Source organism: Mastomys coucha, unplaced genomic scaffold (assembly GCF_008632895.1).
Source record: "Mastomys coucha isolate ucsf_1 unplaced genomic scaffold, UCSF_Mcou_1 pScaffold1, whole genome shotgun sequence".
Lineage (NCBI taxonomy): Eukaryota > Metazoa > Chordata > Mammalia > Rodentia > Muridae > Mastomys > Mastomys coucha.
Window position 1 is genome coordinate 79,039,742 of NW_022196891.1, and position 11,841 is coordinate 79,051,582.

The following is an 11,841-nucleotide window of genomic DNA, read 5'->3' on the forward strand; positions in this document are numbered from 1 at the left end:
GGATAGCCTTAAACTCTCAAAGTAGCCAAGGCTGGCCATAAACTACAGATCGTTTTGGGCAGTGGTGGTGCACACCTTTAATCCCAGCACTTGGGAGGCAGAGGCAGGCGGATTTCTGAGTTCAAGGCCAGCCTGGTCTACAGAGTGAGTACCAGGACAGCCAGGGCTACACAGAGAAACCCTGTCTAGAAAAGCCAAAAAAAAAAAAAAAAAAAAAAAAAAAAAAAAAAAAAAAAAAAAAAAAAAAAAAAAGAAAGAAAAAAAACAATCAACAACAAAAAAACCACCTACAGATCTTTTTTCTACCTCCCTAGTGATGAGATCATAGACATGCATCACCTTATTCATTTATTTATTTATTTATTTATTTATTTATTTATTTATTTATGTCTCTCAAGATAGGGTTTCTTAGTGTAGCCCTGGCTATCCTGGAATTTGCTCTGTTGACCAGGCTGACCTTGAACTCATAGAGATCTGCCTGCCTCTGCCTCCCAAGTACTCTCCCACCCCCACCCCAGGCTTATTTTATTTCTAAATAGGATCTCATTATGTTACCCAGGCTGGTCTCAACCTGGAAGGTCAAAATGATCCTCTAGTTAGAGGACACAAGACCCAGTCTAAACGAGCAAAACAAAAGAATGCAAACACTTCCTGCTCCAAGTGTTTCTGAAAAGGGAAACTAATCCGTAATAGCCATTCCTCAACCCGAGATGCCGCTGCCTCCACCGCAGGAGAAGGGCTAATATTAGACATTTAGCTCTGGTTACCAGAAAAAGACAAGGGCAGAAATCTTTTCAAAGGGTTTGGACTTGAAGGAATGATGGTTATGCATCAGTTCCCCTACAAGTACAGCCTGCAGACACCGGAAGCCTTCCCCACCAGGAACAAACCTACCCGGGCCAAGCTAGCAGAAAGGCTGACTGCCTAGGAACCGAGGCTGTTCAGGGCCCTTTCGTCCTTGAATAGTTCAAAGCATTTCTTGAAGCTTTGCCGGCAAGGCGAGGAAGACCTGAAATAGCTCTGCCAGGGCTCCTAGCCAGCAGCTGTGTTAATGGCAGCTGCTGTGACCCACGCCACTGCCCCTGACCTCAGGCCTGGGAATCCCTAACAACTGGTCACGAGAGCTTCACATTCTTTATCTGTCTGGAAGCCATTGGGAGGGGCAGCCGGAATGGACCGGAAGCACGAAGATTTAGTGAATTTAGGTTACGTTTCTCATTCTGCGGGCCCCTTGCCTTACCGTGGAACTCACGGGGTTTGAGGGTAGCCAGAATTCCTGTACTTTGGAACTGTGAGGGTACTATTTTGTCACCCTGTTTTTAGGGTAGTTTAAAATTCAAGTAAATCTCTCGACCGGATAGGTTCCTGCGGCTGGGGCTCTCCGGACACTGTTTTGAGCATGGAGTATGGCTCAAGCTAGTTAATGACATCAGCTCTTACTGCGATCCTTCTAATGCTTCTGTATATGATTTCATGCATCATATAAAGGTATAGATCCAATGCCGAGGTCACCAAGCCAGCTCATGGCAGAGCCGGGTCTGATCTATCCTTTTCCTCTGCAGAGGGCTTACCTCGTTTTTAAATGAATCTCTTGAAATATTTCTTCTCTTAAAAGTATTCTCAAGGCTAGGCTGCAGCTCATCGGCATAGACATTTCACAGCATGAATGAGGTTCCGGGTTCAATCCCAGCACCATAAAAGAAAGTCAGTATTACTAGTATTATTTATTTAAAGTTTTTGATATATTATTATCATGGGGGTGGGGTACCACAGCACCTACAAGGAGACAAATGACAACTTTGTGGAGTTGGTTCTCTCCTTCCGCTTTTAAGTGTGTTCTGGGACTCACTTGGGTCACCAGGCTTGCATAGTACCTGTGTCTTAGTTATTTCTCTATTGCTAGGATTAAGCATGACTGGCTAGATGTAGTGGCCCACACAGAGGCAGGAGATTCTTCGTGAGTTTGAGGCCAGCCCAGTCTACCTAGCAAGTTTGGGGAGAACTAGAACTACACAGTGAGATACTTAACAACAAACAAACAAAAAATTCCAAGACAACAAAACCCTAAAACATCATGACCAAGGCAATTTATAAAATGTAGGATTTGTTTGGGTTCTGGGTTCCAGGGGAAAGAGTCTGTCATGGTGGGGAAGCGCGGCAGGAGGCAGCTGGGACCGGATACCTGAGCTCTCACATCCTGGACCACTCCTGGGAATGGTGCATGGCTTTGAGACTCAGAGCCAGCCCTTAGTGACACAGTGCCTCCAGCAAGGCCACACCTCCTACGTCTACCCAAACATTGCCACCTCTGGGGTCTGGGTATTCAAAACCTGAGACTATGGCGACATTTATCATTCAAACCACCACAGAGCTTCCCCTACTGAGTCGTCCTGTTGACCCAAAGTCACTGTTAACAAGTTTCCTGACTATATAGAAAGTGTATACTATAAATTTAGAAAGTATGAAATGAATAAAGGCATAATCATTATACTACCCTCTAGCTAATTGAGACTAACTTTAATTTTTTTCCTTAATAGGGTTTATTGTGTATGTATTTATAATATTCCTCTCTTGTCCAAATCATGTTTAAAATTTTTTAAGACTTTCCAAAAATGTTTTAAATATTTTTTGAAACACCAAGAAAAACTGTTTTAGCCAGTGAAGCAAGTATTGACTTCCAAAGTTCAACTATAGTATGGAAAATTGACCACAGTTTCCAAGAGGGGACTAAATTTGGCCACAAGCTCATTTCCGCCTGGAGAGAGGCTCTAAGTGGCAAGCCATTTGTTCCTTTGGCGGCAGAACCGCATTTCACTGGCACCCGATAGCCATTACTGTCATTAGAAATTCTTAAACCTCCTTGGGTATTAATCACACTCCAGATGTTACAAAAATTTACTGACCGAAAATGTACATACATTAAACTCTTCAGCTACTACTTCAAGGTCATGGGGATTTTAATCTCTTCTTCCAGAGCTCCACTGAAGCCCCCTTCAGTGACGTTCCAGCCTCGTTACAAACCAAGAGGGCTTCAGTGTGCACTATTTTCTGTTCTTCATTGGCTCCCCGCAAGAGTGTACATGTTCCTTTAAGATATTTTCCTCTCATAGTCCTTTGCAGGGTCCTTTTGTAGGCATGGGGGATTATTCTATTTTGATTCTTTGTCCCCGAAATACCATCCAGGCATATTCTCTCAGCTTCATCTGATCAAATGAAATTATTTTTAGTAGAGGCTCTTTGTTTGCAAGGCAAGCTTATAATCTTGGAAAGCCCTTTGGCTTGTAGACGTGCGGACTCGGTGACGGTGCTCATCAGCAATGGCGATGCTGGCCTGCACAGAACATGACCTTTGATCCCACCCTTTCTGCTTCTGCTTCTGGATATGGAATCTGTTGCTTGCCTCGTTTCTGATATCTCCCTCCTGAACCCCATCCCTGAAAGCTAGTCTTTTTGGTTCTCAGTATAGCCCCATGAGACATCGGACGGCCGTGTCTGTAAGCACCTTCCCAGGGGCACACTCATGCATTTTACACAACTCTGCCAGGTACTTTGATACACTCCCTTAGACAGAAAGCACAGTCCCTCTCACTGGAGCCCTGAGGGGTAAGCGTGGAAAAATGTGAGTGCTGTGTCATGAACCACGGTGGCTTTTGCATTCTGTGTAATTTGAAGACGAGATTCCTTGGCCGCGTGTCACCTCCTATATAACCGCGGTTGTCCAATATTTCGTAACCATCAATTCTTTGCCTGTGCCCACATACAAAAGTGGGTTTGTATTAAAAAATAAATGAGAATAGCACATTCTGATGTGGTGTAGTGTATCAGCAGTTTCCACCAGGGGCCTCTCTGCTTGCCCTTCCTCTTATAGGAGACAAAGGACAGCCGCAGAGCTTACTTAGCCCATTACAGTGCCTGCTGAGAAGGGTGAAGGGATGTCAGAGTCAAAGAAAAGCCCCCCCTTTTTTTTTTCCTTTGAACTATCTAAATGTTCCAAGATAGGAGCAGCCACAGCAGGAGACAGCTGGGCTGTGCATGTTGAGCTGGTTTTGTGGGCCATCCCTTTCCACCTGGACAGCTCGATTATTTTCAAGTTGAAAAATCCAGACGATCACACTTGCAGTGGCTTATTATTATCACATAATAAGATCGGAAGTTGGGGGGAGGTCTGCTTCCCATCCTCCGGAACTCGGGGTCTCTCCCCCCACCACCTTTACCAGGAAGGTTATTGTCCTCGTGTGTGTTGCCTTCTGTGTACTTCCAGGGAGTATGAATGATTGTTGTTTTGTTTTGTTTTTTTTCGAGACAGGGTTTCTCTGTGTAGCCCTGACTGTCCTGGTACTCACTCTGTAGACCAGGCTGGCCTCGAACTCAGAAATCCGCCTGCCTCTGCCTCCCAAGTGCTGGAATGATTCTTAATGTAGGAAGAAAGGACAACGGGGTCTATCAGTTACATGGTCTTCTTTCATGTGGACAACAAATGTTTTCCCTGAAGCTGGGCATGGCAGTGTCCAATAGAATCCAGCTCCTTAGGTCAGTGAGGTGGGAAGGTCACAGGTGGGCGCTTAGGAGTTTGGGTCGACCTGGGGGAAATGCCACGGACAAGGGGCAGGGGGGTGGGAAAGGAAAGGGAAGGAAAAGAAAGAGTCTCACCAGCTTCTTATTGGCCAGAACTGCATCACGTGATCACTTTCCAAAGGCTTGCAAAGTCATTTTTAGGATTACAAGCTCAGTGGAGAGGTGCCCCTTTGAATCCCACCGAAGCCCTGGGTTTCACCCTCAGCATCACACAAGCTAACAGGATAAGAACAATAAAGAAAAGTAAGTTTTAGTTGGGAATACTGCTAGCTTGACCCAAACAGAAGCCTCGTTACGCGGTTCTGCTCATGGCATTCCTCAGCAGCTGGTCCTCAGCTAGTATACAGATGACTTCGGGAAAGGAAAGGAGACAGAGCCGGAAACATACTGACCACCTAGGGGAAGTGACCAGTGCCGTGATGGTTTCTAGATGTGCCAGATCCCAACCCTGGCCACCAGAGAATGGTTCCTAACCTTTTATTCATCTGTGAGCGCTTTGTAATGAACTGTTAATTCTCCATTAAAGCCATTATAGAAATTGTTTGTTTAGATTAATGGGAAAGTAAAAGGGCACCGGGCATTTCACTCATCTGATTAAAGCCCTTCCAGAACTTTCCACAGCTTCCGTCTTAGCCCTTTGTCTGAAGGCATAATAGACGTCCACGGACGACTAAATGCTAAATTTCGCAGGTTTGTCTGACTCACGGTTTGGGTTGCTGGGAAGTTGGAGAACGAGGTGCTGGCGTTTAGTGAGGGCTTTTGTACTGACTCAACAGGGCGGAGGGGGAGCTGTGCAGGCATGAGGTGAGTGGAGGGAGAAAAGGAGAAAGAGAAGGAAAGGTACGAACCAAAGCTATAGACACACTCACCCCCGGAGAATGGTGTCAGTCATCCCCTTAGAACTTCCTTTTAAACAGTTATTGGTATATTGGGGAGGCACAAGTGCCACCTTGTGTCTGTGGCAGTTTTAGAGGTCCACTTGTAGAAGTCATTTTTCTCCTTCCACCATGTGAGTCTCGGGAGACCAATCTCACGTAGTCAATCTTGGAGGCTAGTTCTTGCTGAGTCATCTCACTAACCCCATTAATTACTAGCTGGTCCTGTATCTTTTCCAGGAATTATGTGTACAGATGTGCATCTGTATGTGAGTATGTACATGAGAATGATTGAGTCTAGGAAGCAAAAAGAGGGTATCGGATTCCCTGGAACTGGGTTTTAAAGGCGGTTGCGAGCCATCAGTCATGAGTGCTGGGAACTCAGGTCCTCCTCAAGAACAGCAAGTGCTCTTAGCCACCCAGCCATCTCTCTAACCCCAAGGCTCTATGTCTCGATGCCGTTATAGTGGAAATTACATTTCGTTATGAGTTTGGGGAGGGACATTCAGATCATAACAGTTTGTAAAATAACCTGCAAAGTCCTTGCTGTGGCCTTTACGTCACTGGGGTCCCTTTAATCTTAGTTGTCTGTACTTTTGTCTGTCTGCCTCTGGGCCCTTGCCCATGACCTGTTTCCTCACTCTTCCCTGTTCCCACTCTTGCACCCTCTGTTCATTCTTCAGCAGAAAGCTGAAACTTCTTCTGACCCCCTCAACTTAGTCTAAACCCTAAATATGTTTACCTTTTCTTTATTGTTTACCTAAAAAAAAATTATTTCATAATGTACTGCCCATGTCTGCTTGGCCTTCTAGAATGTTTGTGGAGGTGTGAATATTCCTGTTTGCCACCTGAGCCCTAGCCGCAAGCTCGACACCTGCTGTATAATAACCACTTAACACACACTTACTAAATAAGTGAAAATTTACAGACATGAGACATGCAGGGTTTTTTTTTTCTGATAATATTTGTTAATGCTTCTCAAAATATAGTCCTCAGGCCCTGCTGGTCAGCAACAACTCATCTTTAGTCTGCCGCAAGATGGGCGCAGGAGCTGAGAGTGTTTGAAAGTTTTACGGCAATCACTAAAGTGTTGGTTTGCAGCGATTTGGAAGCCTTTGACGCTGGAAATGAAGTTAGTCCTGCATCACAGTGTGAGCAGCATTGCTGTGGATTATACATTGCAAACCGTCATTGTACTAATATACACTTTTCGCCCTTCTCTCCCTTGCCCTCACCTTCTGCCTTGTTAAGCACAGTCTGGCTCCAGTAAACACTGAGTAAATAATCTCTTATTGTTACTACTTACAACATGCTTGGGAGAACAAGTTTATACAAAGTAAGGCAGGAAAAGGAGGAAGAGGAGAAAAAGGAGGAGGAGAAGACAAGAGGAGGAGGAGAAAAGAGGAGGAGGAAGAGAAAAGAAGAAGGAGGAAGAGGAAGGGGAAAAGAGGAGGAAAAGGAGGAAGAGGAGGAGGAAGAGGGGGAAATAGACCCGAGAGACGGCTTCTTGGGTTAAGGGCTTGTCACCAAGTCTGATAACCTGAGTTCTGTCCCCAGGACCCACAAGGTTGAAGGAGAGAACTGACTCCCACAAGTTGTTCTCTGACCTTCAGAGTCATTCTGGGGCACGCGGGTGCCCCACCCCCAATATGCACATGATTAAAATAAAATGCAGATTTCATAAATGGGGTTAGTGGTTCACATCAGTGGCAGAGCTTCTAGGTATCTAACCCTCAACATTTAAAAGAACCAATAACAGCTGGGCAGTGGTGGCGCACGACTTTTATCCCAGCACTTGGGAGGCAGAGGCAGATGATCTCTGAGTTCAAGGCCAACCTGGTCTACAGAGTGAGTTCCAGGACAGCCAGAGCTATACAGAGAAAACCCTGTCTCGAAAAACCAAAAAAAAAAAAAAAAAGAGAGAGAAAAAGAAAAACAATAACAAAAAGATTGATAAGAGATGGTTGTGATAACAGGAACCACTTGACCACTTGGACAGGTCAGTGACGGAGATGGGTATCAAGCCTGATCTGAGAGCCCACAGAGGACAAGTAGGCCATAGGCCCGAGGCAGACTGAGGCTGGGTTCTGATCGCCCAGCCAGAAAGATCTTTGCACAGCAGAGCTCTTAAGTTTCTTGCCTGGTTCCTCCTTGGGAAAAAGTTGCAAGTTGGACAATCAGAGAAAGAGGGATACACCCTTTATTTTTGTGTCTTAAAACAATATTCTTTTCTGACTCTGGTTAAATGTTCAAGCCTCTCCCGTGAGCTGAAGATTCGAGCGTGCAGTGCAAACACAACTTTAAATCAGAGCTGGGTTTTGCATTCGTTTACACCTCAGCATCAAGAATGCACCAGGAGGCTGTTTAGATGGTAGATCCCTTTTTTCTGGTCCCTTACCCCACCCCCACCTCCATCCCTGCTCACCACAGAGCTATAACCTTGGGAATACCTTGAGCTCACGGATTCCCTGCAGACTGTAGGCACAGTGGCAGAGCACCTACCTGCTATTCACCATGCCCTGCGCTTAACCTCTAGTAAGACAAATGGAGAAGAGACTAGAAGACCTCTCTGAAGGCTCCGCCTGGCTCTTCCCCCATTCTCTGATAGGAGGACCAGTCTGTGCCACGTACTTCAGGATTCGTTTTTTCGCCTTTGCCACTCAGCATTATTTGGTGTGTGCTCATCTTAGCTATGCCTCCAACTTGAGGGGCAAGCTCTTGGTGACTGCTTCCTCAGCACTGGGCAGCACACAGCACAGGGGGCTATAATTAAACCCTGTCAGTGGTGAGGACAATAACTCTGGGGCATCAGTAGAGCTTAGGAATCGGGGGGTTGGGGGGGAGTCTTGGACCCAGGACTGGGCTGTGTCATTTGTGACCTCCGAGGGAACATTTTCAATAGCATGGGATAGAGCAAGGAGAGAAAAATCAGTGAGAGTGAGAGTAATAAGCAATGGAGTCGAAAGTGTATGGGAGAAAAATGGGGCAGGTCCAGGAGGCCAGACAGAGTGGGTGGGAAGGGCTGGAGAGAGGTCTCAGTGATTAAGAGCATGATCCAGAGGACCTGAGTTCGGTTCCCAGCACCTATGTGGTGGTTCACGACCATTTTAAGGGATCTGATATCCTCTTCTGGCCTCTGAAGGAACCAGGCACACGCATGATGTACATGCATGTATGCGGGTGAAACATATGTGTAAAGTAGAAATAAATAAAGAGGTGGTGTGACAATGAGCTCAAGATAGAAGAGGGCTGGGGATGTGGTGGGGCATGCGTGTAGCCTGGGCGAGGTTCTTGTTCAATACCCTGCACCAAAAACACAGTCAAAAATGGAGAAAGGCTGAAGCTATAGCTTGTGGTAGATCTAGCCTAGCACACCAAGGGCCTACCTATTGCAAATGGAAAACAACAACAACAACAAAAAAACAAAACTGAGGTAAAACTGAGGCAAAAAAAATGTAGAAGCAGACTGAGCTTGTATGCCTGCATCCAGGAACCAGGGCATTCAGTGAGGAAACACTGCAGGTGGGAGGGCCTACTTGGCAAATTAGAGTCTCTCAAAGTCAAAGGACCAAGGGGCTCAACCGTAAGACTAACCTTGGCTCCAAGGTGAGATCCCTCCAGTCTTGGGCCATTCAGTGCTGCTGCAACAGAACATACCCAGACTGGACAACGGTAAAGGGAAGAAATTTATTTCTTACGGTTTTGGAGGCTGAGATGAACAATATCAGAGTGTTAAACCTGTTAGGGGGCTTCTTGGCTGTCTCATTCCTTGGCATTAAAAGGAGAGGAAGAGAAAAGGATAAAGACAGGGAAAAAGGAAGAGGATGAGGAATGGGGAGGGAGGAGGAAGGATAAAAGAAGGAAGAGGAGAAGGGGAAGAGAGGAGGAGGAAGAAGAGCAGGAGGGAGAAGAAGAGGAGAGGAGGGGAGGAGAGAAAGAAGGAAGGGAGAGGTGGAGAAGGAAGGGAAAAAAAGGAGATGAAGAGGAAGAAGGGGAAGAAGAGGAGGAGGGGAGAAAGAGGAAGGAGAAGAGGAGGGGAGAGTGCAGAGCTCCCTTCTTCACAGTAATTAGTGACTCGCTCATAAGGTCTTAGGAATAAAGCCAGGCAGTGGTGGCGCACGCCTTTATTCCCAGTCTTTGTGAGGCAGAGGCAGGTGTATTTCTGTGTTCGAAGTCAGCCTGGTCTACAGAGTGAGTTCCAGGACAGCCAGGGCTACACAGAGAAACCCTGTCTTGAAAAAATAAAAACAAAACAAAACAACAACAACAAAAAAGTGCCCCCTCTCAACGTTGTATTGCTCTACCGTAAGACTTTAACCCGGGGAAGCATTCAGACAAATATTTTTCTGATAGGCGAAGGTAGGAAGTGATTCAAAGATACTGAGCAGGTTGGGGAGGGAGTGGTAGGCTTGAGATCAGGCTCTTCCCCAAGCTCTTAGCTCCTCTCACTGTCTTGGCTAACAGTGGAAGAACTTTGGGAGTAGCCGCTGAGAGGCCAGGCTGATGGACAGCGGAGCCAGCGTGGCAGAATCAGTCCAGCACGTACACATCCAACACGTTCCGAATATAGAAGCCTTAAAGATACAGTGACCGAGAGACCGAGTCCTCTCCCGAGGAGGGGCTGGCACAGGCAGTGTTGGGATGGTGGTGAGTGCGGCCAATGCGCTGTGGTAGGAAATGAGTTGGAACACAAAGGCCAGAAAGTACTCCGGGGCGGAGAAAGCCTCGCAGTGCCGCTCGAGTGAGGAGAAGTGGTGTAGGTGAGCAAAGGTGGATCAGGGCCCTTTGGAGCACTCAGGTGTAGCCTGCAGGAAAGGAAGGCTTCCAGCAGGGCAGCAGTGAGGGAGGCCTGTGAGGAGAGAGTAGAGACCTCGTGGATGCTTAGAGACAGAACCGGAACCGGGCTGGCTGGTGGCTGCGGCAGGGCTCAGTGACTTGGCCAGATGAGGCACGGATAGGAACTGATGAGGGAGTCACTCAAAGGAGAACCGGTTTCTGGAAGAGAATGACAAGGAGCTTATTCTGGAACCTGTGGACCATGAGAGGCCTTTGGGGATGTAAACGGAGAAGAACGGAACAGTATTTATGGGTCTGGAACCCAGAGGAGCAGCTCTGAGAGACTGACGGCTCTTCAGCCCTGGGTGCAAAGGAGAATCCCCGCTCTGAGTCACGTGGGAGAATCACGTGACGAGGCAAGAATAAGTCAGGCAGAAGCTAGCCCGGGCTAGACCAGGAGGCAGGGCACTCTCATAGGAATGGGAAGAGATTCAGGAGGAATTCACACAGGCATCTAGGAAGAAGATGGAAATGTGGGGAGCAAAACCAAAAGAACACAGGCTTGAGGGGAGAAAAGCAATGACGGGGGAGAGGTGAGGAAGAGAGGCTCCATTACTACTGGAGCAAGCCTGGGGAGGTGAGACTTGCTACGACCGGCATTGGATGTGGCTTAGTTGGTAACTTGTTTGCCCCGTTCGGTCCCCAGTACCCCAAATAATGCCAGCACTTAGGAAGTATAAACAGGAAGATCAGAAATTCAGTGACATCTTCATCTTCAGTGATAGTGGGATTGAAGCCATCCGGGGACGTATGAGACCTTGTCTAAAATAAAACAGAATACAGAGGCAAGATGGGGGCACAAACTGATCATCCCAGGACTTGAGAAGATCAGGAATACAAAGCCAGCTCCAGCTGTCTGAGGCGTCAGAGGCCAGCCCGATCATCCCAGGACTTGAGAAGATCAGGAATACAAAGCCAGCTCCAGCTGTCTGAGGCGTCAGAGGCCAGCCTGGGCTATATCAGACACTATCTTAAAGATCAATAGACAAATAATAAATAAATAATAAGAGTGAGTCTGTCATCCTAGTGCCGAGAGGCTGTGGCTGGAAGGGTGCCTTGAGTGTCTAAAACCAGCTGCACAGTGAGTTACAGACCTGTCTGAAGAAAGATAGTATGAGAGAATGACTGACAAGTGTGTGGGAAGGGGACACAAAGATGCTATTTAGTGTATTGTTCTTTAAAAATAAAGAAAAGCCGGGAGGCGGTGGTGGCACACGTCTTTAATCCCAGCACTTGGGAGGCAGAGGCAGGCGGATTTCTGAGTTCGAGGCCAGCCTGGCCTACAGAGTGAGTTCCAGGACAGCGAGGGCTACACAGAGAAACCCTGTCTCGAAAATCCAAAAAAAAGTAAAAATAAAAATAAAGAAAAGAAAGCACAGTTAATCCAGTTAGGTGAGGCGGGGCAGGAGCTGTAAAATAAAGGTGAGAAGCAGACACCGGAAGTCCATCGGGACCGTGAATGGAGTTGCCAAGGCAAGCTCGGAGGAAGTGGCTTACTCGGCCTTGGAGGAAGGAACCACCAAAGAAGACTGACCATTAGAGAACCTTTCTTGAG

The 11,841-nt window shown here is 46.9% G+C and overlaps 2 long non-coding RNA genes across 2 annotated transcripts in view; one reads left to right on the forward strand and one right to left on the reverse strand.

The window, feature by feature from the left end:
• The first annotated feature begins 5,277 nt into the window (after nucleotides 1-5,277).
• LOC116071448 lies at nucleotides 5,278-6,736 on the forward strand. The gene is made up of 2 exons (XR_004110899.1): nucleotides 5,278-5,379; nucleotides 6,440-6,736. It is a non-coding gene; the product is annotated as an uncharacterized LOC116071448 (long non-coding RNA).
• Nucleotides 6,737-10,318: 3,582 nt separating this feature from the next.
• The window catches only part of LOC116071451, a 4,543-nt gene continuing 3,020 nt past the window's right edge, over nucleotides 10,319-11,841 (reverse strand). Inside the window, exon 3 of the long non-coding RNA XR_004110901.1 lies at nucleotides 10,319-10,445. This is a non-coding gene — a long non-coding RNA (uncharacterized LOC116071451). The remainder of the gene's footprint in view (nucleotides 10,446-11,841) is intronic.